Source organism: Prionailurus bengalensis, chromosome B2 (assembly GCF_016509475.1).
Source record: "Prionailurus bengalensis isolate Pbe53 chromosome B2, Fcat_Pben_1.1_paternal_pri, whole genome shotgun sequence".
Classification (NCBI taxonomy): Eukaryota; Metazoa; Chordata; class Mammalia; order Carnivora; family Felidae; genus Prionailurus; species Prionailurus bengalensis.
In genome coordinates, this window is record NC_057349.1 from 57,403,766 (window position 1) to 57,428,662 (window position 24,897).

At 35.9% G+C, this 24,897-nt stretch overlaps 1 pseudogene; it reads right to left on the reverse strand.

Moving 5' to 3' along the window:
- Window positions 1–16,081: 16,081 nt before the first annotated feature.
- Window positions 16,082–16,770, reverse strand: LOC122489666 (annotated as a pseudogene).
- Between the last annotated feature and the right edge of the window lie 8,127 nt (window positions 16,771–24,897).

The window sequence follows — 24,897 nt, forward strand, 5'->3', positions numbered from 1 at the left end:
TGCCTTACCTAAATAATAAACGTGCGGTTTACCTGTCTTCTAAATACTGGGTTTTGCATGATTAGTATTATTTGTAGCATATGATTGATTTTCCTGCCTGTGTATTTTGAGATTTATTTAAAAAAATAATATTTCGATGCTAAAATATTTATACTGTACCACATTTAATCCAATTTATTAATCTAGCTTTTATTAAAAATATGAAGAGAGAGATTAATAGAGATGCAAAGGATTTAAATTTCACAAGCACTCTCGAAGCCAAACTTGTAAATATTCTCATCACTCTAAATGTAAAAAGGCTGTAGTGTGATCCAGCGAGCCATGCCTCAGGATCAATACGTCTTTGGTTTCATATTTCTTTGTCAGCTGGCACGCCATCTAAGTGTCCCTTGTCTCCGCTTATTCAATTTTCTCTGGGAAAGTCCATCTATTTCTCATTCTTATATATAACTTTTTCTTTATGGTTTCTAAGGTTTTAATGCATGCCACTCCCCCCCCCCCCCCCCGCCCAATTGTCCTTCCTATACACCTTTGCCAAACGTGGCTTCCCCATCTTTGAAACTTCTGATATGGAGAGAAGAAAAGTAAAGTTCTTACCCCAAGCAAACTTTCAATTTGGAGATAGCCAGACAAGTAAAATTTTAGAAATTCAATCAATATAAAAATAGATGCAATCAATGAATATATGTAATCTAGGCTTAATGCTTGAAGAAGCATTACTAGCTCCTCCTTAATTTAGGGTCTATTTCTTATTGATAGCTCCCATGAAAGCACTCCGAATTTAAAAACTGAGAAAAATGTAATTAAATAAATGATTAGGATGATGAAAAAATGCTTTGTCTTTCACCCTTACAATAGAGACAACATACTTCTGGAGTTGTTTATGATAAGAAAAACAATTACATTAACCTTTTAGAAGTTTTCCAGAAGATGACAAATGAAATACACCAAGTAGACCAAAATCCATGTCATGTCATGTGCAAAGCAAAATTGCTGACAGAGATGGTTTCAAAATTTTATATTACTTGATACAAATAGAAAACTCAATTACTGTGAGGCCTATAAGCCCACAATGATGAAGAAATTTAATAAGCTCTAAATACATAATCTCAGTTAATTTTATTTATGTAATCTTGATCCAAATGGTTTAAGGTAGTTACCTTTAAACTCTAATACTTCATTTTATCTTAAAACATGTACATTTGTTCAGGGGCGCCTGGGTGGTTTAGTCATTAAGTGTCTGACTTCGGCTTAGGTCATGATCTGACCTGAAGTTCCTTCTCAATTCCACACCCCACGAGTTCGTGGGTTCTAGCCCCATATCAGGCTCTGTGCTGACAGCTCAGAGCCTGGAGCCTGCTTCGGATTCTGTGTCTTCCTGTCTCTCTGCCCCTTCTTGGCTGCACTCTGTCTTCTCTCTCTCTCAAAATAAATAAACATTAAAAAAAATTTAAAAACCCATGTACATTTGTTCATACTAAAATTTGTTCATTATAGGACTGAGTCTACACTAGTTTTTCATATGAGGGAAAATAGTAGGAAATAGAAGAAAAAGGGAAAATCTGTATAGGGAAATAAAGCATAAAATAAATTAGTGTTCAGGAAAATTATCTTATACAACTTAAAATCGATCTATTCATTCAATAAACAAATGAATCCCTATTATGTAAGAAACTAGTAGGTGGTGGGGAGGTGGAGGTAGATAAAGCAGTTGTCTTCTGAAGGTCTTCATAGAGGGTAGACAGGAAAGACACTACCATTCTTTGAGAGGTCAACTTTCACCAAAACCAGAGGAATCAGGGCCGGCACGCCAGTATTGGCAGTGTAGGTTAGTGTTAATGAGAGCTGACAGATTTGTGCTTCGTCTTCAAGTCTCACTCAAACTCAGTGAGCAAGTGATGCTGGGAAGATTTTACTCAGAGATACAAACTGGGAGCTTGTGATTGCCAGGCTCATGAGGCAAAAATGAAAATAGGGAGTTCAAAGAGTGCCTATCTTTACTGATTATAGAAAACAAACAAAAAGGAGAATATTTTTTTCCTCATCTTTAGCTTTTTTTGCTCTTCTTTAAAGAGCCCCAGTCCAGTATCTCATGCTTTCATGCTGCTCTGTCTTATCTTCTATCTACTGTAAGCAATGCTTGACCAATGAGAGGACACACTGGAATACATCATTTGAAAGTGACAGAGATACCTTCACTGGGTATACATTGTTATTACAGCAATGGCCTCTTATAATGGGATAGTTTGCTTTATTTAATAAACATTTGTATATCATTTATTATGAACCAAGCATTTTATTTTCCTCAAGTATTTTACCTTTAAATTCTTTTTTAAAAAGTAAGCTCTATGCCCAATGTGGGGCTTGAACTCACCATCCCCAGATTAAGAGTCCCATACTGTAGTGACTGAGCCAGCCAGGTGCCCCTCCCCAAGGACTTTAAAATATTCAACATCATCCTCCCCACGAATGAAGCAGAAACATGTTGGTTTTTGTTTCCATTTAAAGATCAGGAAGTTGAGTACCTGAGGGGCTAACTATCTGCGGTCCCCTAGTACCTAACTGACATAGCTGGGTTTTGATGTGAAGATGGAAGCAGAGATTGAAGTGAATTCCAGAAACACCAAAATGCTGCCAATGACTCAAAGATAGAAGAGGTGAGGAACAAATCTTCCCTCAAGCCTCTGAAGGCAGGGTGGTTTTACTGACACAGTGACTTCATAGTTCTGGACTCCAGAACTATGAGAAAGTAAATTTCTATTGTTTTAAGCCATCAATTTTATGGCAATTAGGTTACAGCAGCCACAATAAGCAAATACAGAGCAGAAGTTTTTCTTTTTTTAATGAAACAATGTTAAAAATTAGAGGCAAGGATTAGAATATTAGCAGTGTTCAATAATTAAAATGGAATTCAGACATAAATGAGATTAGAATGTGTATATATTGAATTATAAGTGGACACCTTATTAAGGTATACAGATAATCTAAAAGATTTGGGTTTAACAAATATCTCAGTTGTGGAGTGGTTATGAAAAAGATCAGAAAGCAACAGTGTATCTCTTTTTTAACATTTTCACAGTGTAGTTAAATTTGACAGGAAACACTGATGCAATAAACACAAATCTATTACAGATACCTAAATCTAGTACCTGCATTTATTGCAATTCAAATAGAGTAATAAAAACATTCTAACAGACCTCTTTAAAGTGCAAAGGGGACTGTGCTCACTAATTCACTAAACACTAAGGGTGAACACAGTCATAGTAGTAACTGGAAAAGAAATGGCAAAAATATATTCAGCAATTTACAGTCCTTTACTATTTGATACTTTGAAATCTAAAACACATTTCCCTTTGGTTTGTTTTTAATTACCTTTAGGGGGTGGGATTATATTTGCTATCTATAGTAAAAGGAAATGTTTATATTCAAAGCTTTTTATCAATTGCAGATGTTTTGTTGACAACCAATGTAGCAAACATTTCCACAGTGGTTTACTTTAACCTTCAACCAACTGAGAATCTAGTGTCTTAATCTTGGGGAGAATAATACAAATTTTGAAATCATAAGTTCTTTAGGCCAAAGAAAGTTCTCAGTGGTGGTGCTGTAGATGGGTGGAGAAAGCGCGTCCTTCTATTCAAAGACTTTCCAGGGAATCAAAGTTTTATGTCACCACAGAAGCAATTCTATATTACATTGTGAATTGTAAAGGGGAGAACAAAGAAGTATCCACAAATGAGGAAACTTATCAACCTTATTAAAGAATCTTTGAATATTTTCTCTACTCAAAAGCATTTTCTGAATTGAGAAGGAGTTCTCATTTTGCTAATACCTCAGCCAGAGCCTAGAATTTCCTGAAGTGATAGTTTTCAAAGAAAAAAAAAAGCACTAGATGTAATAGGAATATTAAAATACACACATGATTGTTTCATTCTGAGTGATTATATAAGTATAGGGTTGTAAGGATCAAGCTACTTTCCTTTCTAGTACTTAGAAGAGAAAAAATGACCCTCCTCCTCTTTTCTCTTTATGGTCTTTTTGTAGAGCATCATAATACAACACAGTTCCATGCACTTTTTATCAGCAGAACAAAATAATCGGACAAGCTTTATAAAGAAGAATTTCTCACATTAACAGTTATATACCTATAAATGCAAACTGGAACAGGGTCAACTGTACTCAGAACCCAGGAGTCTTAGTGGTAGGAAAGACTTGAGATGCATAGTCAATTCTCCTACTTAAAGGAAGACACTTTGTAAAGGCTTTGTAAAGGATGAATTTCAACCTGTTTGAATATTTAAATGAAAGAAGGCTCATTATGTCATGAAGCCATTTCTTCATTGTTTAACAGTTTTGCCACTGTTTGTATAAAAGCCATTCTGTGTGTGTGTGTGTGTGTGTGTGTGTGTGTGTATGTGTGTGTGTGTGTGTGTGTGAGACCCCGTGATGTGTGTGTGTTAGGTACCCTTTATTGAAGATTTTCTTTTTTTTTTTTTAATTTTTTTTTAACGTTTATTTATTTTTGAGACAGAGAGAGACAGAGCATGAACGGGGGAGGGGCAGAGAGAGAGGGAGACACAGAATCGGAAACAGGCTCCAGGCTCTGAGCCATCAGCCCAGAGCCCGACGCGGGGCTCGAACTCACGGACCGCGAGATCGTGACCTGAGCTGAAGTCGGACGCTTAACCGACTGCGCCACCCAGGCGCCCCGAAGATTTTCTTAAACCAGATACTGGGTTCAACACCATACATGGATTATATCAAGGCAGTGTTTCTCAATCTGGGTTTCCTTTTTGCCCCATTTACCTCCAGGGAACATTTGGCAATGTCTGGAGAAATCTTTGTCACAACAGCAAGAGGAGGATGCCACTGACATTTAGTAGGAAGAGGTCACCAATGCTGCTAAACATCTTATAATGCACAGGGCAGCCCCTAACAACAAAGCATATATATCCCTAAATTATCAACAATGTTCATCTTGAGAAACTCTGATTTGAAGTAAAAGCAGAATGAATGTTCACTAGCTAAGTAAATGGTAGGTCTTGTTATAAAAACGAGGGGCAAAGGAACATGTTTTTTTCCCCCTGTAATACAGCACTATTTTCTACGATGAAGGATTATAAAAAGATTATTTTAGAGTTTTTTTAGATGCTTATTTATATTTGAGAAAGAGGGAGAGAGACTGTGCAGGGGAGAGACGGAGACAATCTGAAGCAGGCTCCAGGCTTTGAGCTGTCTGTAAGCACAGAGCTCTATGCTGGGCTGAAACTCATGAACCTCATGAGCTATGAGATCTTGACCTGAGCCAAAGTTGGCCGCTTAACCAACTGAGCCACCAATGCACCCCTAAAAATATTACTTTAAAACATTTTTTTATTTTCATGCAACATATTCACATGACTCAAGATTCAAAAGGTATGCAAAGATATGTATATAGTCTAAAATCTTTCTCCTACCCCACACCTGGACTACCCAAGTCCTGTCCATCGAGGAACCAGTGTTACCAATTTCTTGTTTATTTATCCAGAAGTCCTCTATGCATCTGTAAATGCACACATACACAGACAAATGTGGACACAAATACTATATACATTCTTCCCATGGTGTTTTTATTATTTAATCCATTTTAGAGATTATGTTCTAGCATGACACAAAGAGTTTCCATGTTTCTTTTTAAGGTGGTAGAGTACTTCATTGTATGGATTTCACTGTACTTTATGTAACCTCTCCTCTCTCTATGGATATATTTCCATTTTTTTCTATAAGTAGATTCAACAAGTAGAATTACCAAAGAAGAAAGTTTGTGTTTGTAATTTTTATTGGCTATTTTCCAAATTACCCTGCATTAAAGTTGTACCTGTTTCCATTTTGTAACTTTTCAAATTTTCTCTCACTGTTTATACCTTCTCATCAAAAACTTTCTAGGAATAAATCAAAAGGTTGGTACACCAGACAGTATTTTGTTCCTATCATGTTCTCAGGACTCAACTATTCAGAATCTGCCCACAAGAGGTTTTTTTTTTTTTTTAAACCTGCTTTTAATTGTGGTAAAACATATATAACATAAAGTTTACCCTTTTAACCATTTTTAAGTGTAAAATTAAGTGGCATTAAGTATATTTACAATATTGTGTGACGGTCACCACTATTTCCAAAATTTTTCATCACACCAAATGGATGAAACTCTAATTATTAAGCAATAATTCCCCATTCAGCCTCCCCTCAATAGCCTTGAATATAATTTGTGTCCATGAATTTGTCTATTCCAGACATTTCATGTAGGTGGAATCATATAGTATTTGTTCTTTTGTGTCTGGCTTATTTCACCTTAGCATGAAGTTTTCAAGGTCCATCCATGTTGTAACATGTATTAGAATTTCATTCCTTTTTTAAGGCGTTTTATCTATCTCTTGATAGACATATATTTGTTCACAGCTTTTGGCTACTGTGAACAATGCTGCTATGCATACTGGAATACAAGAATCTGTTCGAGTCCCTGTTTTTAGTTCTTTTGAGTATGTACCTAGGAGCATAATTGCTGGGTCATATAGTAATGTTACATTTAACTTTTTAAGGAACCATCAAATTGTTCTCCATAGTGACTAAACTATTTTAGATTCCCACCAGCATTGTACTAGGGTTCCAATTTTTTCACACTCTTGCAAATAACATTTGTTATTTTTCATTTTGAAAATAAAATTATAGCCATTGTAGTAGGTATACAGTGGTATATCATGGTTTTGATTTGCATTCCCCTAATAACTAATGATTTTGAGCATGTCTTCATAGGCCTATTGACCTTTTATATGTCTTCTTTGGAGAAATGTCTGTTCAGGTTCTTTGCCTATTTTAAAATTGGGCTGTTTGTCTTTATATTGTTTGTCTTTTATTGTTCATTGTTCCTCCTCGTACCCTGAATCAAAACCTTACTCAAATTAATTTTCACCCATTCATCATAAGTCTGCTTCCTTGAGAGAAGACAGAATCCTTTTACTCTAATAGGCACATAACCATTAAATTTGGTTTCCTGCCCAATTCTGGCAAGGCATAATTTACCTTTTCAAGAGGATTTAGATAATGGTGAAAAGTATCGAGGATTTTATTTCCTAAAATATTTTAGGTAAATTTTTCAAGGGATAATCTTACCTCTGAATTTGAGAAAGAATATTTGTAAATACATTCATAAGCAAGCAATGATAACTCTAATAAAAAGGTTAATTATCTAAAATGGATCAGAAATTCTTTTACAGATATTTTTAAACAAATTATACAAACCTAGGCAAAAAGTCTACACAAACTGTCAAAATTTGTTGTCTATTCAAATTCACTTTGGAAACATATTGTAGGTTAATTTAATTACATTCAGATTGGGTGTGACTAAAAGGTAATGAAACAAATCTAATCACTGGAAAAATTAGAAATTTTAAGTTTTCTAGAACCCTCCAAATTATACTGATAGTGTTTTATGTATGTAAATTAAATAGCTAAAAAGTAATTTAGACACAAATGAGATCAGAATATGTATAGGGGTGCCCAGGTGGCTCAGTTGGTTAAGCAGCTGATTGTTGATCACAGCTCAGGTCTTGATCTCAGGGTCGTGAGTTCAAGCCCTGCACTGGGCTTCACGCTGGGTGTGAAGCCTACTTAAAAACAATAAATAAAACAAACTTAAGAAAAAGAATATGTATACATTAAATTGTGGGTGGACTTATACTTTTAATATCTACAGATAATCCAAATGACTTGGCTTTAACAAATATTTAGCTGTTGAGTAGCTGAGAAAAAAATCATAAAGCAATAGTATCTTTCCTCGTGAACATTTTCACAGTGCAACTTAATATGTTAGGAACCTTGATTTAATCAATATAAATTCAACAACGTAAATGGAAATAAAAAGGTTCTAGATTCCTAATATATTGTCATTGGTCAGGCCTGTATTTTGTAATGGTTTACAACAGGAGTGTATTCAAATTAAATGGTAGACAAAATCCTGGGTCCATTAAGTGTTAAATCAACAATAACAACAAAAATTTGAAGAGAATGATTGAAGACAATACAAAGTAATGACATCACCAACACTACTACTGCTACTACTGCTACTATTAATTGATAATAATTGATTGAATAAGATTTACTAAATGCCAAGTAACAAGTGCTTCTATATACTACATATATTAACTCACCATAACCTCCACAAGTAGGCAATCTTATAGTGTCCATTTTACAGATAAGAGAATGGAAGCATGGGATTGTAAGTGATTTGTCCAACCTTACAAGGAGAAGATCCAGGATATGGACCCAAATAGACTGGCTCTGAATCTAAATACCTAACTCTTTTATCAGTGGTCCCCAAACTTATTTCCACATTGACAACTCCTGGATGTCCTACAAAAATTACAATGATCAGGCCATAACCCCAATCAACTAATTCCCAATCTCTAGGGATGAAACACAGGCACATGTATTTTTTGAAGCTACACAGGTGATTCCAGTGTGCAGACAAAGTTGGGAATCCTAGGTAGCCTTAAACCATGGAAATCAAAGAAACCAGAATTATCAATCAGGAAACCTACAACTGAAGCATTAAGAAGAAGGGATAATCTTAAACATAAAATGAACCACAACAAATAACACATGACATTCTTATACCACTAAAGAAAAAAAAAAGAGTTTAAGCTGAAGCACGATGAAATTGGGTATCTTGAGTATTAATATTCTACTTACCAAAACAACATGAGGTAATAAGCATTTTAAAGAAAAGGGTGTCTGCTCTTTATTTGGAATGAAAGTGGTATTATGTTGAGAAACAGGCAATAGATAGACAATTCTAAAATTTGAATGGAACCAGAAAAGACCCTGAACAGCCAAAGTAATGTTGAAAAGCAAAGCAAAGAGGGAGGCATCACAATTCTGAATTCTAAGCTGTATTACAAAGCTGTAATCATTAGGACAGTATGGCACTGGCACAAAAACAGACACATAGATCAATGGAATAGAATAGAGGACTCAGAAGTAGACCTACAATTATATGGTCAATTCAACTTTGACAAAGCAGGAAAGAATATCCAATGGGGAAAAAAAATAGTCTCTTCAACAAATGGTGCTGGGAAAACTGGCAGTGACATGCAGAAGAATGAAGCTGGCCCACTTTCTGACACCGTACACAAAAATAAATTCAAAATGGATGAAAGACCTAAATGTGAGACAGGAAACCATCAAAATCCTAGAGGAGAATATAGGCAACAACCTCTTTGAACTCCGCTGTAGCAATTTCTTACTAGACATGTCTCTGGAGGTTGGGAAACAAAGCAAAAATGAACTACTGGGACTTCATCAAGATGAAAAACTTCTACACAGTGAAGGAAACAATCAGCAGAACTAAAAGGCAACCAATGGAATGGGAGAAGAAATTTGCAAATGACATATCTGATAAAGGGTTAGTATCCAAAATCTATAAGGAACTTAGCAAACTGAACATCCAAAAAATGAACAATCCAGTTAAGAAATGGGCAGGAGACATTAATAGACATTTCTCCCAAGAAGACATACAAATGGCTAACAGACACACAAAAAGATGCTCAACATCACTCATCATCAGGGAAATACAAATCAAAGCCATAATGAGATACCACCTCACACCTGTCAGAATAGCTAAAATAAACAACTCAGGAAACAACAGATGTTGCCAAAGATGCAGAGAAAAGGGGAACTCTCTTACACGGTTGGTGGGAATGCAAACTGGTGCAGCCACTCTGGAAAACAGCGTGGAGGTTCCTCAGAAATTTAAAAATAGAGCTACCCTATGACATAGCAATTGTAGTACTAGGTATTTATCCAAAGGATACAAAAGTGCTGATTCAAAGGGACACACACACCCCAATGTTTATAGCAGCACTATCAACAATAGCTAAATTATGGAAAGAGCCCAAATGTCCATCGACTGATGAATGGATAAAGAAGATACAGCCATACACACACACACACACACACACACACACACACACACACACACACTGGAATATTAGCCATCACAAAGAATGAAATCTTGGGGTGCCTGGGTGGCTTAGTTGGTTAGGCATCTGGCTCTTGATTTTGGCTCAGGTCACGATCTCACTGTTCATGAGTTTGAGCCCCACGTCCAGCTCCATGCTGACAATGTGGAACCTGATTGGTATTCTCTCTCTCCCCCTCTCTATATACCCCTCTCCAACTCATGCACACACACACTCTCTCTCTCTGTCTCAAAATAAATAAACTTAAAGAGAATGAAATCTTGTCATGTGCAATCATGTGGATGACACTACAGTGATTATGCCAAGTGAAATAAATCAGTCAGAGAAAGACAAGTATATGATTTCACTCATATATGGAATTTAAGAAACAAAACAGATGAATATAAGTAAAGGGAAGGAAAAATAAAATAAGTAAAAACAGAGATGGAGGTGAACCATAAAAGACTCTTAACTATGGAGAACAAATTGATGGTTGCTGGAGGGGAGGTGGTTGGGAGATGGGCTAAATGGGTGAGGGGCATTAAGGAGGGCAATTGTGATGAGCACTGGGTATTACATGTAAGTAATGGATCACTAAATTCTACTCCTGAAACCAGTACTTTACTACATGTTACCTAACTTGAATTTAAATAAAATCTTAGAAGAAACAAATAGACAATTCAAAGATTCTTACCATTCTCTGTATTTCAATGTGTAATAATAGTTCAAAGTTTATGATATTCCCTAAAGGCAAGTAGGCAAAATCCTTATTCTAATACTTGAGATATACAAAAATAATGTTTTACTGTTTCCCCAAAATGGGTTGTATATATGAAACTAGAATGCATGTTGCATGGATTCCTAGTACAAACCAAACAGGAAGTCAGAAAAGGGAACATCAACTACAAACTCAAACATATGTAAGAGAATCATGTTTTTCCTTGCTCTTTATTTGGAACCTGATTATGAATGCTCACTGTCATGTGTCACATACATTGCAGAACTATTCAAAGTTGAGAATAATGAAAGAACTAGAAATGATGTAAGAATGTGTGAAATTGAGCAGGTCACTTAATTTATTTATCCTCAGTTTATTTATCTCAAGGATTGTCAGACTTTTACTGTAGAGTGCCAGGTAGCAATATTTTTAAACTTTGCAGGCTACCTACAGTCTCTTACATACCTTCTTCTTCTTCCTCCTCCTCCTCTTCCTCCTCTTTGCCATCCTTTAAAAATGTGAAAACCATTCTTAGCCATGGGCTGTATGAAAATAGACTGTGGCCAGATTGGCTCCTTGTTTGTAGTCTGCCAACCCCTGATTAGATACTGCATTTCAAAAATAGCACAATCTAATGCTTTGGTTCTAAGCCAGGGGTGATTTTGTTCTTTTTCAGGGAATGTTTGTCAATGTCTGGAGACATTTTTGGTTGTCACCTGGGGTGGGGGACAGACATACTGTGTTACGCACATCTAGTATGTTGAGGCTGGAGATGTTGCTAAACATCTTACAACACACAGAACAAGCTCTCACAGCACTTATCTGGGCCAAAGTGTCAAGTTTAAGAAGCTCTTGACTTACGGCCATTTTCTTTCAATTATAGGGACAGTAAAGAGATTAAGTATATTTAATCATCCTTTATCCAGGATTGTGGTTAATTTATATTTATTCAGTCAGTGAGACAGATCTGCATAACAGTGTTAGACTTAACAAGCTCTGAGATCCTGCAAGCTATACTACCATGGAGAAAATAAAAAAAGATGAATTTGATAACCTCAAATTATGAGAGTCAAGTGCAGTTACAGCCTTAAACATGTGTGATTCACAGAGAGGAGAAGGGAACTAACTAGGCAGTACTAGATTTGGAACTGTGACATATCAAATATGTTCAGACCACTGAATGAGAAAACCAGAGCCGGGAATTGCTAGTACTCTGAAGATGGTAATTTTGAGCCTAGAATCTGTTTATTTTTACCTGTCCATAAAATTGTGATATATCTTCTATGAATTTGGGGTAAAGAATCATGTGAGAAAAAAAAAAAAAAAGAATCACGTGAGACATACTGGATCACCAAAAATGTGCAAGGGAAATTTTACACATTACTAATTCCAGTAAGAGGATAATGCTCAAATTGACACTTCTAATTTTTTTTCTTACTGTGTAGTAATTGCATTTTCATGGTATTGCATTTTTTCTTTAAAAAACTTTTCACTGTATTGCTTTTTAAAATGTTAAATATTCATATCTTTAAATTCTAATACATTTAACATTATATAAAAAAGTGATTATTAGGAAACCTGATTATAAATTCTAAGAAATTCACTCTAGCATATCCTATTAAAATTGGGTTCTAGGCTCACCTCTGAAGTTTTGATTTGGAAAGCTCTACCTCTGATGTTATTGAAGGCATTAGTTTGTATTAGCAATAAAAAAAAAACAGTGTTGCATGTCTGAGAAGATTTTGAATGAGAATTCTGATTTCTACTTGTTATTTCTGTAACAACAAAATAAGTAATCTTTTAAGGGATTTTACATAGCTAATTCTGTCGTATAGCACAGTAATGAAAACTGACAACTTAGAACTATACAGAGTGGTATGTTTGTTGCTTTTCTTTTATTCTAGACATGCAAAGATAATACATTGGTTAAGTGTGATAGATCTGGGGTGGAGAATGAGGAGTAGTGAGAGATAATGTTGACATAAGAGCAGTAGATACATCTCAGATCATGGAGAGCTTTAAAAATCATATGAAAGAGTTTGGGTTTAGGCGATTGAAAGCTTAATTTGGGAAAGTAAAATAATCAGATTTGTATTGTAGTGACATTATTCCAGATGTTTAGTGACATTATTTTGGAAGTCTTGTGGAAGAAGGATTGGAGGGGCTTAGAGTTGAGAGAGGGAAACCATTGAGAAGAACACAGAAATCATTCAGGGGAGCAAGGAGGGTGTTCACTAAGGATGGTACAGTGGGAATAAAGAGGAAAGGGGCAGATATTCAAGGAATAAGGAAACATGAGCCTGGATTGGCTGTAAAGGAGGTAGTAAAGAAGGAGACTAAGTAAAAACTCTAAGATTACTGACTTAGGATGCTGAGGAAACACTTTATCTATATCATCTCTTTTAGTCTATGATGTAAAAATTATTATCTACATTCTGCAGATGAAGACACTTGGGTTAAGCAACTTGCCCAAGACCATACAAAGAAAAGCTGCAAAGCCAGGATTTGAACCTAGGATCATCTAATGTCAGAGCACATGATTTCAACTTTTCTCAATAACTAGGGTGCATAATACAGGAATAAGAGGATATTTGTGATGTTAGGTAAGACAAAGCATTATGTTTTGGAAACGTGGAGCCTGAGATGGTTATGGAATAGCTAGATCATATAGTAGGCAACTAAATGATTGGAATTTTTAAATTTGGTTTTATACTACCCTCCTATATTATATTCTAGCTTATTAGATTTTACAATGATGACAATGGCAAATATTTATATAGTATGTCCCAATGTAAAAAGACCAGTGATAATGCAAGCATTCTATAGAACATATTGGGAAACAGACTGTGGAAAAAGGTCCTATTAACTTTTTCATTAGTCATTTTTAACTATATTACACATTAACACTTCAGTACACTTCACAAAATAGCAATTTGAGCTTTTATTCAACCACATTTACTAGAAAAGTGGGAACTAAATTAAACACAGTCTAGAAAACAAATAGTGCAAAAAATTTCATGAATATTAATAGAAAACCAGACAAATGTAATGTACTTGAGTTTGTATCACAAAATGTACAATTCATTCTTTTGTGGAATTGCTATTTCCAAACAAGATGGATTGCTTTAGTCACTTTAAAAAATGTTAAAATGTAAAACATCCATGGAAGAAAGAAGATAGGCTCAGATTATGAGAAATAGATTTCTTAATGAAGGAATGAGGTTTTGAATAACATGCTCCCTTTGGCAGCATCTTAACAAGATCATATTTGGTGAACATGAATCATTAGTAAACTATGAAACAATGAACAAACACACACATCCAGATAAGACTGTAGGTTGCTGTGGATTTGCTAGAAATTCCCATCTGTCATTATTTCTGATTTTTTTACCTTGTCCTAAAATCATTAATAGGGTACATGTAGTCAATGTGAATTGTATGCCTGATACAAAACACATCAGGATTTAATTTATTGAGTGGTATTTCATTAGTTCAGAAGAGTTGAAATGTGGCATTTCATTTTCTAAAACTGTGTGGGAACATTCATCATATAGATGCTTAAATTATAATTTAGACACTGAGTAAAGTTTCAGTGTATCTGAATAAAATTGAATAAACATCCTAAATGAACCAAAATTCATTTTAGATCAAACTGACTTTTTCTGATTAGTGATAGCTTAAAATTTCCTCATGTAAGATTAATCAGAGGCAATCCCCCCCCCCATTTTTATTAAACTATATGAGACTACTCCTTATTCATGTAGCTATTTTCATGAAGTAGAACATTTTTAGTGGTTTGATTTATTTACTTTATCTTACCGGATTTCAAAATACCTGATGGACAAATGAAGGGATCAAATCAGCTGGGCACTTTAATCTATACAATCAAAATTTTTAATAGATCATTCATTCATTTATCTGTATTTTACTTAAGTATTATTGTGATAATTACTAAAAAAGAAAGATGACCTCTTTTGGATAGTAATCTAACCTGAGTCAAGTGCTTGGGGAACAGTAAAGTTCTGCTGCTATCATTACTAGACTAATGCAGTTTTGAAAAACAGCAAATTGATCCCTGTTACCTGAATAGTAACCATAAAATCTACTAAGATATTTCTGGCAGAGTCACAGTTGGTTGTGACTTTGGTTGTGAAAAAAATTACAAAACATTCAAAAAGAGTAAAATCTCTTCAAATCAACAGGAAAAAGGCTTGCTGGATTTAATGAACTACCGGTTCTCCTAATCTGAAATATAGCATTGATTAAGCAATGTAGGATCCTCTTGCACATGGAGAAATCTACACCATGTCTTATATCTGGGGAAGTGTATGTCAACTTTACTTGTCTTCCTTTGGTTTGCTTTAAGTTTTAAATGCCCGTTAGGGGTGCCTGGGTGGCTTAGTCAATTGAGTGTCCAACTCTTGATTTCAGGTCAGGTCAGGATCTCACAGTTTGTGAGATTGAGCCCCTCACTGGGCAGACAGCATGGATCCTGCTTAAGATTCTCTCTCTCTTTCCCTCTCTCTCTGCTCCTCCCCCACTCTCTCTTTCTCTCTCAAAATAAACTTAAAAAAATAAATGCCCATTATTTATTATGTACAGGGTATGATTATTGCCATTTTCTAATATTACTGAAAATGAAAATTTCTTTCCTCTTTTCTTTATACACATACAGCTTGAGTTTTGGAATTGTAATCGAAAGTATTAAATTTGATCTACTAATTTACTGATATTTTTGTGGAACTCTAGGAATATAAGATATAACACTTACTGGAAAAATTTTTACAAAAACAATGAATTATGGGCATATAGTTAACACAATATAGTAATAGTGTACACTTAGAAGGGGTTAAGGTGGCAAATTTTATGTTATGCATTTTTTTTACCCCAAAAAGCAATGAGTTATATTGTTTACAATCATAAAATTCATTTGACAAATTTTTAAAGTTTAAGTTTATTTTTAATTAATTTTTAAATTTTTTAACTAAAAATTTTTATGTTTATTTATTTTTTGAGAGAGAGGGAGCACGAGCAGGGAAGGGCAGAGAGAGAGAGGGAAACAGAGGATCTGAATCAGGTTCTTCACTGTCAGTGCAGAGCCCGATGTGGGGCATGAACTCATGAACCTCGAGATCATGACCCAAACCAAAGTTAGACACTTAACCAACTGAGCCACCCATGCATCCCAATTAATTTCCATTTTTATTTTTAGACAGGAAGTAGGGTTTATTAGTGGGCATGAAGAAGGAGGGGGCAGTGCCAGTTCTCATGAGTGCGGAGCCTGCCATTTATCAAGAGGCCACCATTAGGGATGTATTTGACTCCTCAGCCATCTGCAATGAGCCACCTTTCAGCCACCATGTCTTCAAATTTGTCCACATTCAACCTAGTAAATCCCCACTTCTTGGAAATGTGGATCTTCTAGTAGCCAGGGAACTTGAACTTGGCCCTTCATAGGGCCTCAATCACATGCTCCTTGTTCTGCAGCTTGGTATGGGTGGACATGCTGAATTGGCCAATGTGGATGCTGGCTGCTGTGCCCTGGGGCTTTCCAATTTTAGTATATGTGCTGCCAAAGTGAGCACACCCTGGGGCTTTCCAAAGGTACTCTGCATACCTGTTTGGAGACTGTCAGCCCCAGCACAGGACAACATCTTGTTGATATGGATGACATGGAAAGGTGGAGAGACAGTCGGTTGTGAAAACCTTCTTTACCACAGCTTTTCACCATGTATATACTTGTTGGCACAAATATGGGCAGCCTCCAGGGCTTCAGAGGAGAGCTGCTCATATTTATCTGACACCACATGAGCACATAGTGGGAACTCATCCACTTTTGCCTTTTTCCACGCCAGGTCAAAGATGCAGATCTTGGCATCAAGGACACCTGTGTAAGAAGTGAGCCTTTGGATATGGCTTGTTCTTACAATACTGGTAACACCAAGTGGGGTGGCGGCCCATGGTGACACCAGGATCTTCAGTGACATGCCGAAAGAAAAGGGCTAAAGTTTATTTTTCAGTAATCTGTACACTCAATGTGGGGCTCAAACTCACAACCTTAAGATTAAGCATCATACTCTCTTCTGACTGAGCCAGCCTGGTGCCCCCATTTTGCAGTTTTCAATTGGCTTTATATTTCATTTACTCATAATCTGGATTAGAATAAACTGGCAACTGCCTTAATTTACTTTTTTGGGACTAAACCCCAAAACTCATATATAATTTTATTTGAAAAAGTCGCTTGGACCCAACTGTACAACAAACACCTGAATCATAATGAAATCTCTCTTCTCTGCTATCTCCTTCATGCCCTCTTTTAAGGACAATATCAATAGCACCAGATTGGGGTTAGAATATCTGTAAGAGACACTGACTTTTACAATCCTTTAGTCATTATTTCAATATAAAGATACCTACACCACAGCTCTTCATCAAGTCACTGGGAAGTAAAAATATATTAGGTTGAACTACATGAAATTGTGAGTATAACATTTTTAGCACATAAAAATGCAATTTTATATGTCTCAATTTAATAGCTGTAACAACGTTTTTTATTGACTGTCTACTCTGTTCTTAGAACTAAAACAGGAAATTTGAATACATGATCTTAATATCTATATTTACAAAACGGGAATTATTACCCCCATTTCATAGATGAAGAAGTTGAAGTTCAGAAAGGTTAAGTTTCTTGTCTTAGTGGTCAGAAGACTACTTCTGACTCCAAATTGTGGATATTCTTGACTAATACAGAGAAGGCTTTCCTGTTTTTCTTGTTGCCAAGGAAGAAAAATAATGGTGACATGTGGAGGCCATGATGAATGAGATGTAGATTTCCTGTCACTGTGTCTTGCCCACTTGTGAACCCATCTAATTCGTAGGTTCCAGATGACAAATTATGGGGGCCCGAAATGGTTACTTGTATGAAGGAGACAACTTTCCAGTTTGAAGTTTAGAGTTTCTTTTACTTTTAGAATCCAATTCTTTTGGGGGGTTTAGGGTTACCAGTTCTTAAGACAGGAACAATGAATAGGATTTACAGACACTAGGGAATTAGTCTGACCCTTTTGCATATGGAATCTTCTTTTATCAGGAAATAAGAGATAACTTTTAATTTTTTTATTTAATTTTTTTTTAATGTTTGTTTATTTTTGAGAGAGAGAGAGAGGGGAGGGGGTAGGGAGAGAGAGGTAGACATAGAATCCAAAGCAGGCTCCAGGCTCTGAGCTGTCAGCACAGAGCCTGATGTGGGGCTTGAATCCACAAGCTGTGAGATCCTGACCTGAGCTGAAGTCAGACATTTAACTCACTAAGCCACCCAGGTGCCCCAAGAGATAACTTTTAAATAGAGACAAAAGCATTGTGAAACAAGTGAAAACTATTAGAAATGGTAGAGTGAGAATAAATTTGGGAAAAATGGACTTCAGTAAAGATTTTAGAAAGAGAAATGACAGGGGAAGTTCTTTTCAAGTTAAAACTGTTGTTTATGAGTAACTATACTTTTTTACCCTCTGTATTCTTTTTTAAAAGTTTTTATTTAAATTCCATTTAGTTAACACTGTTACCACCTGGTGCTCATAACAGCAAGTGCCTTCCTTAGTCCCCATCACCTAACCCATCCCTCAACCTCCCTTTTCTCTGGTACCCATCAGTTTATGCTCTATGGTCAAGAGTCTCTTTCTTGGTTTGCCTCCCTTTACCTTCCCCAACCCCCCTCCCCCACCCCACACACACTTTGCTCATTTGTTTTTTTTTTTTCCTTAAATTCCACGTATGAGTGAAACCATATGGTATTTGTCTTTGCCTGACTAATTCTACTTTTAAATAGATTCCCTGACAAAACATTTTGGGTTTGACATTCTGGAATTTGTGCAAGTATACTAGGAACCAACTGAGATAAAGGTATGGATCAGGGCCTTAAAGTTTAAGGAAAGAAGTTTAAATGGAAAGAATATTTTTCTGAAATTGATTTGTGAAGCAGGTGTGTAGCTGCTGCCTACTGGGTAGGAGTTCGAGCTATAAGATTAAAAAATTAAGGAGCTATAAATTTTCTTATTTTGGGATTATCTACAGTATTAAAGATTCTGATGTGTAGGGTTAAGTGTTAATGCTAATAAAATAGGGGCTATTTCTGAGTTCCTTACATTCACAGTTCAGACTTAAATTTGTTCTTAGAAAGGTAACTTCATAGCACTGGGACTGAAAGGGATGGAAGAAAAAAATCCTTAAATGGAAAGAGCCCCAGTATTGTGGTGATCCACAAATTCTCCAGGGAAAACATTTTGGAAAGGATTTTTCTTCCTTTTTTTTCTTGTTATTTAAGATTTTTATCTTGATATCTATGACTTCTAAATGGAGAAGAAAGGCTAGAAAATAACTGCTTTTATTAAAAAATTTTTCATACAGTTTACAGTTAGGTTGTAAATGTTTTCTATTTTGAGATTTTTGGATAATAAACATTATTACTGAAAATAAAACAAAGAGATAATGTAGACATATGGTGTGACAGAACTTGCAAAGTTAATTTTTCTTAGTTGGCAATTTCTTATCAGGTTCCAAATTAGAAATGGAAAACATATTTTTGGTAAACTAAAGTTTTTTGGGGGAAGGTATCCTTTTTAAATAGCTGCTTTATCTTTGAAATTACTATAGTATACAAATTGGGAGTTTACATATGCTATATTTAAATCTAGTAAAAAATGTGGGTATTTGCATTAAAACTTTGTTTCTATCCTCTGTGCTTGTTTTAAGATGGTGATGCATGGAAGATGCCTCAGAATTACTTGTAACATTATGGTGTGGGGGAAGTGAAGGAACGGAAATTACTTAGATGTAATGTGGATTATGAAGTTGTAATTGGAGTGTGTTTTCATTTAATTTTGAGTGTGTATTTGTTAACTCATTACTTCTGAAAATAATCATTTTTTTGAAAATTAATGGGCTTTAAAATTGTCTTAAGTAAGCATTTAGGTGGAATTTTAAAATTTATAGGATTTGGCACATATGTCTATTTTTGACTGTTAAGTTCAATTTTATTCTCTGACATTTTAAATTCCTTTTGGAAATTTTAATGTAGTGCATAACTAAGATAAAAGATATTAGTTTGCACCTGTAGAAGAGGGAATTACAAAATAAGGACTGAAAGCCAAGTATGTCATGCATAAAATTATTGGAACACAGCTATATCCACTTATTTGCATACTTTTGATGGTGGCTCTTGGAGCCACAACAGTAGAACTGAGTAGCAGCAACATAGACCGTATGGACCAAAAGTCTAAATATTTACTAACTGGCCCTTTACTTGTCAATCCCTGCCTTATACTTCATGTAAAAGCTGGATTTTGAGCTTCATGATGGTCTATGACAAAGAATAGTTAAGAGAACTATGGTAAGGAGGAAATAAAAGAAAAAAAAACATAACTTAGTTTAAATAGAAGTATTCGTATCAAAATCTGGAATCAAACTTTGGTCCACAGAAATGAAAATAAAGAATATTTAGAAAATAGACCTAAGAGCAGGTATCTGTCGACTTTTGAAGTTCAACCATGGTTATTTATTAAGTACATGGGTACTATACTGGTAATTCTAAATGAACAGTGACTTTAAGCTTTCTGGTCCCTTAGAGTTGGGTGGTGCCTGAGCTTACTTTTGCTTCTTAAGATAGGGGGAGATGGGCTCCAATGATGCTGACAGAGGATTATATAGACCTGCACAGTTTGAAATGTGTGTGTGGGGTATGTGTGTGTGTGTGTGTGTATGGTGTATGAATGAAAAAGCCTATTCCCTTAAAATGATAATGTTGGCTAAAATAGCTACAATTTTCAGGAAAATAAGAGTCATGCTGCATAAAAATTCAAAAGTTGGTTGAGAATGGGGAAAATGTATTCTCCTCTATTAAAGAGGTCTGAAAAGGAGGCTTCAATGTGGCTCATCAAATAGTGAGCTAAAAGATAAGTGCTTTGTATGTACAAAATGGTAAGTGCTTTGCCCTTTAAAAAGGAAATACAGAGAATGCTGCCCTTTTAATATGTCCTGTAGCCTGCCCTGGATTTGAGGATGAACAGAGATGGCACTAAAAATGATAAAGCAATAAATCATAAAGCCCCAAAGTTCCTTTTGTGTCACAGCTCTTACATGTTCAGAAGGCAATAACAATCTTCAGTACACATCAATTTCCCTCCGTGGGATGGAAACTGGAGAAACTGTGAGAGAAAATACTGAAGAGGAATAAAGAAATGTTTCTGCCTCTCTTTCATTTTCCTTACTTTGAATTTGTGCTGTCCACATGTTAATTGGAGATCTTAATAGTTTTAGCTATAATTTGATATCTAAAGCAGAAAGAAAAAAAATATGGGTCTGTATCTCAGCTGGAATCCAAAATAAACATAATCATTTTTTTTAATGTTCAAAGCATTTTAGTTTCCTTTCACTCTCTTCATGTTTACCTCTTTTCTTTTCATAGTTGAAACTCACTAACTCCCCTCTGCATGGTTGTCTTTTAGTGTCTACAATGCCAGCATAAGTGAGAAAAGGTAAAAAGCTGTTAGAAAGACCTGTCTTTTAGAAAGTTCGTCAACATATAATTTAACATATTAATGATGAGTAAGAGCAGAAATTTCCTTGTAATTATAAAAGTAAGGAGAGTGTTATGCTAAGTGAAATAAGTCAGGCAGAGAAGGACAGATACCATATGTTTTCACTCATATGTGGATTCTGAGAAACTCAACAGAAGACCGGGGGTGGGGGGAAAAAAAAGTTACAGAGAGGGAAGGAGGCAAACCATAAGAGACTCTTAAATACTGAGAACTGAGGGTTGATGGGGGGTGGGGGAGGAGTGGGTGATAGGCATTGAGGAGGGCACCTGTTGGGATGAGCACTGGGTGTTGTATGGAAACCAGTTTGACAATAAATTTCATTAAAAAAAATTATAAAGCAGCAGGTCATTTTCTTGGTTATTGATGGATTGGACTTGGGGTCATTTGTAGGTTTAATTTGGGGACCTGGTCAGAACCAGGAAATAATAATAGTTCCATGACTGCAAAAGCTTCCTGTGGACCTTTATCTAAACGTTCATGAAAAGACTTCTTTTCTTTTAGTAATAAGATTTAACTCTTTGGTATACCACCTCAGGAAAAAATATAGTTGGTGACTTCAAAATGGGGACTAAAGGTGTCTTCCTTTATTTCAAAAGCATTTAACCTTGGGATTAATTTTTATGGTAGAGTCAGGATAATTTCTGCAATGTTCAGAAGACTAAGAACCACAAACCTCCTATGAACAGCCCAGACAGTGATCCAGGAAGGAAGCTCCTCGTCCATTTTGTCCACACAGAGTAGCCTGCCATGCAGTTCCCTCTTCACCTCTCCAGATATGCTCCTTGGGACTGAATCAAAACTAGTCTACCACTTGAGTAATTTAGTGGGTTCTCTCTATTTCTCCCTGAACTTCATCAGATTTGTTCTTTCTACATGTTTTTGGTCATTGGGCACCTACCACTTTACTCTTCCTGATGTTTGCTTTCAAGCTTTTCTCAGATGAATTGCCTCCAGTCAATTAACACCTTCCTCTGGCTGACTTGTGCAGCTCCATGTGACAGAATGATTTATACGAAGTATATCTTTGGTCTTCATCCACAGTTCCTGAAAACTCTTCAGAGTTATAAAGGTGAAACAGGTGTCTTATTATTAATGGAGGTGACTTTTGGACCCCACCCAAGGGTAGGGGCTGGTTGCCAGGAGGACTAACCATGTAATTAGAGGGATGGAACTTTTAGTTCTACTCTCCCAACTCCAGGGAAGGGAGAGGGCCTGAAGGTTGAATCAGCCAGTTATTGCCAATGACTTAGTCAATCATGACTATGTAATTAAGTCTTCATAAAAACACAAGAGAAGAAAGCTTTTGACCCTTTTTGTGAGAGCTTCCATATTTGGGGAACCAAAACACTTTCATGTGCCACTGAGCTGGATCCCAAGAGCCACAAGGGTAGAAGCTCCTTTGTTCAGGACCTTGACCTATGTATTTCTTCATCTGGTTTGATTCAAATCCTTTATTGTATCCTTTAATAAAGTTGTAAGTGTAAGTGTTTTTCCTTGAGTTCTGTGAGCCACTCTAGCAAACTGAACTGAAGGAAGAGGTTGTTGGAATCTCCTATCTATAGCCAGTCAGTCTGACGCACAGATAACTGCCTGGAGCTTGTGACTGGCATCTGAACTAGGGGGTTGGAGAAAGTGATATGGTATGGTAGGGCTGAACATTTACCCTGTGGAATATGATACTATTTCTGGGTAGACAGTATGAGAATTGAGTTGAATTTTTGGATACCCTGCCAGTAACTGAGAACTGCTTGGTGTTATGCATGGAGAACCCTCCACACTCAAACATGTTGGAACTGGGTCCAGGAACCTTAAAAGACTCTATATCAGTATCAATTATCTTTAAGTACCTCCACTTGACTTTCCCCATGCTGTTTAGTTTTTTTTTAAATTAGTTGTTTTTTTGTTTTTTTTTTTTTCAACGTTTTTTATTTATTTTGGGGGCAGAGAGAGACAGAGCATGAACGGGGGAGAGACAGAGCATGAACGGGGGAGGGGCAGAGAGAGAGGGAGACACAGAATCGGAAACAGGCTCCAGGCTCCGAGCCATCAGCCCAGAGCCTGACGCGGGGCTCGAACTCACGGACCGCGAGATCGTGACCTGGCTGAAGTCGGACGCTCAACCAACTGTGCCACCCAGGCGCCCCTTAAAATTAGTTTTCATAATAACACAGAGTGCCAGATCTGGAGCCAGACTGCCTGGGCTTGTATCCTAGTTAGCTGGGTGACCTTGAACAAATTAACATCTCTGTGCTCAATTTCCTCTTTTTAAAATTGGCGATGATAGTAGCACTTTTATTATAGGATTGTTAAGATGACTAAATACAAGTAAAAGATTTAAAATAGTGCTGGGGATACAGTAAGTATTTAGGAATCGGTTTTCTCTTTAAAGATTTTTCCAGTTTTTCTCATATAATTGGCAAATTGTAATATATTAAAAGTGTACAATGGGATCATTTGATATATGTACACATGGTAAAGGGACTCCCACCATTGAATTAATTAACACCTCCATCACCTCACATACATACATTTTTTTCCCCCATTTTTGGTGAGAACACTTAAGTTCTACTTTCTTAGCAAACAAATTATGCAATACAATATTATCAATTGTAGTTGCTATATCATACATTAGTCCTCAGACCTTATTCATTCCATAACAAGTCTGTATTCTTTAACCAGTATCTCCCTATTTCCCACCCTGCTCTCATCTCCTGACAACCACCATTCTACTCTCTGTTTCTATAAATTTGATTTTATTCCCTCAACAATTCCACATATAAGTGATACCATGCAGTATCTGTTTTTCTCTGTTTGTCTGGCTTATAATTAGCATAGGGCCTCTGGGTTCACCCATGTTGTCATAAATTGCAGGATTTCCTTCCTTCCTTTTTTAATGCTGAATAATATTCCATTGTGTGTTTGCTGGTGCATGTATGTGTAGATTTTCTTTATCCATCAACAAAGGTTGTTTTCATACTTTGACTAATGTGAATAATGGTGAAATGAATATGCAAATATGGATATCTCTTTGAGATACTGATTTTGTTAACTTTGAATATACATCTAGAAGTAAATCTTATGGTAGTTCTATTTTTAGTTTCTTGAGGAAGCTCCATACTGTTTTCTACAGCGGCTGCACCAATTTACATTTTCACCAACAGTGCACAAGTGTTTCCTTTTCTCTACATCCTCACCAGCAATTTGTTATCTCTGGTCTTTTTGATAATAGCCATCCTGATAAGTGTGGGATGTTATCTCCTCGTGGTTTTGATGTGTATTTCCTTGATGAGTAATGATGTTCAGTACCTTTTCAGGTACCTGTTGTCCACTTGTATGTCTTCTTTGGAAAAATGTCTATTCAGCTTCTTTGCCCATTTAAAAAACTGGATTATTTGGGTTTTTTTCTTTGCAATTGAGTTATGTATGAGATTCTTGTATATTTTGGATAGTAGCTCTTTATTAAAAATGTGGTTTTCAAATATTTCCTATTTCACATGTTGCCTTTTCTTTTTGTTGCTGATTTCCTTTGATGGCAGAAGCTTTTTAGTTTGATCCAGTTTCACTTGTTTATTTTTGCTTTGTTGCCTTTGCTTTTGGT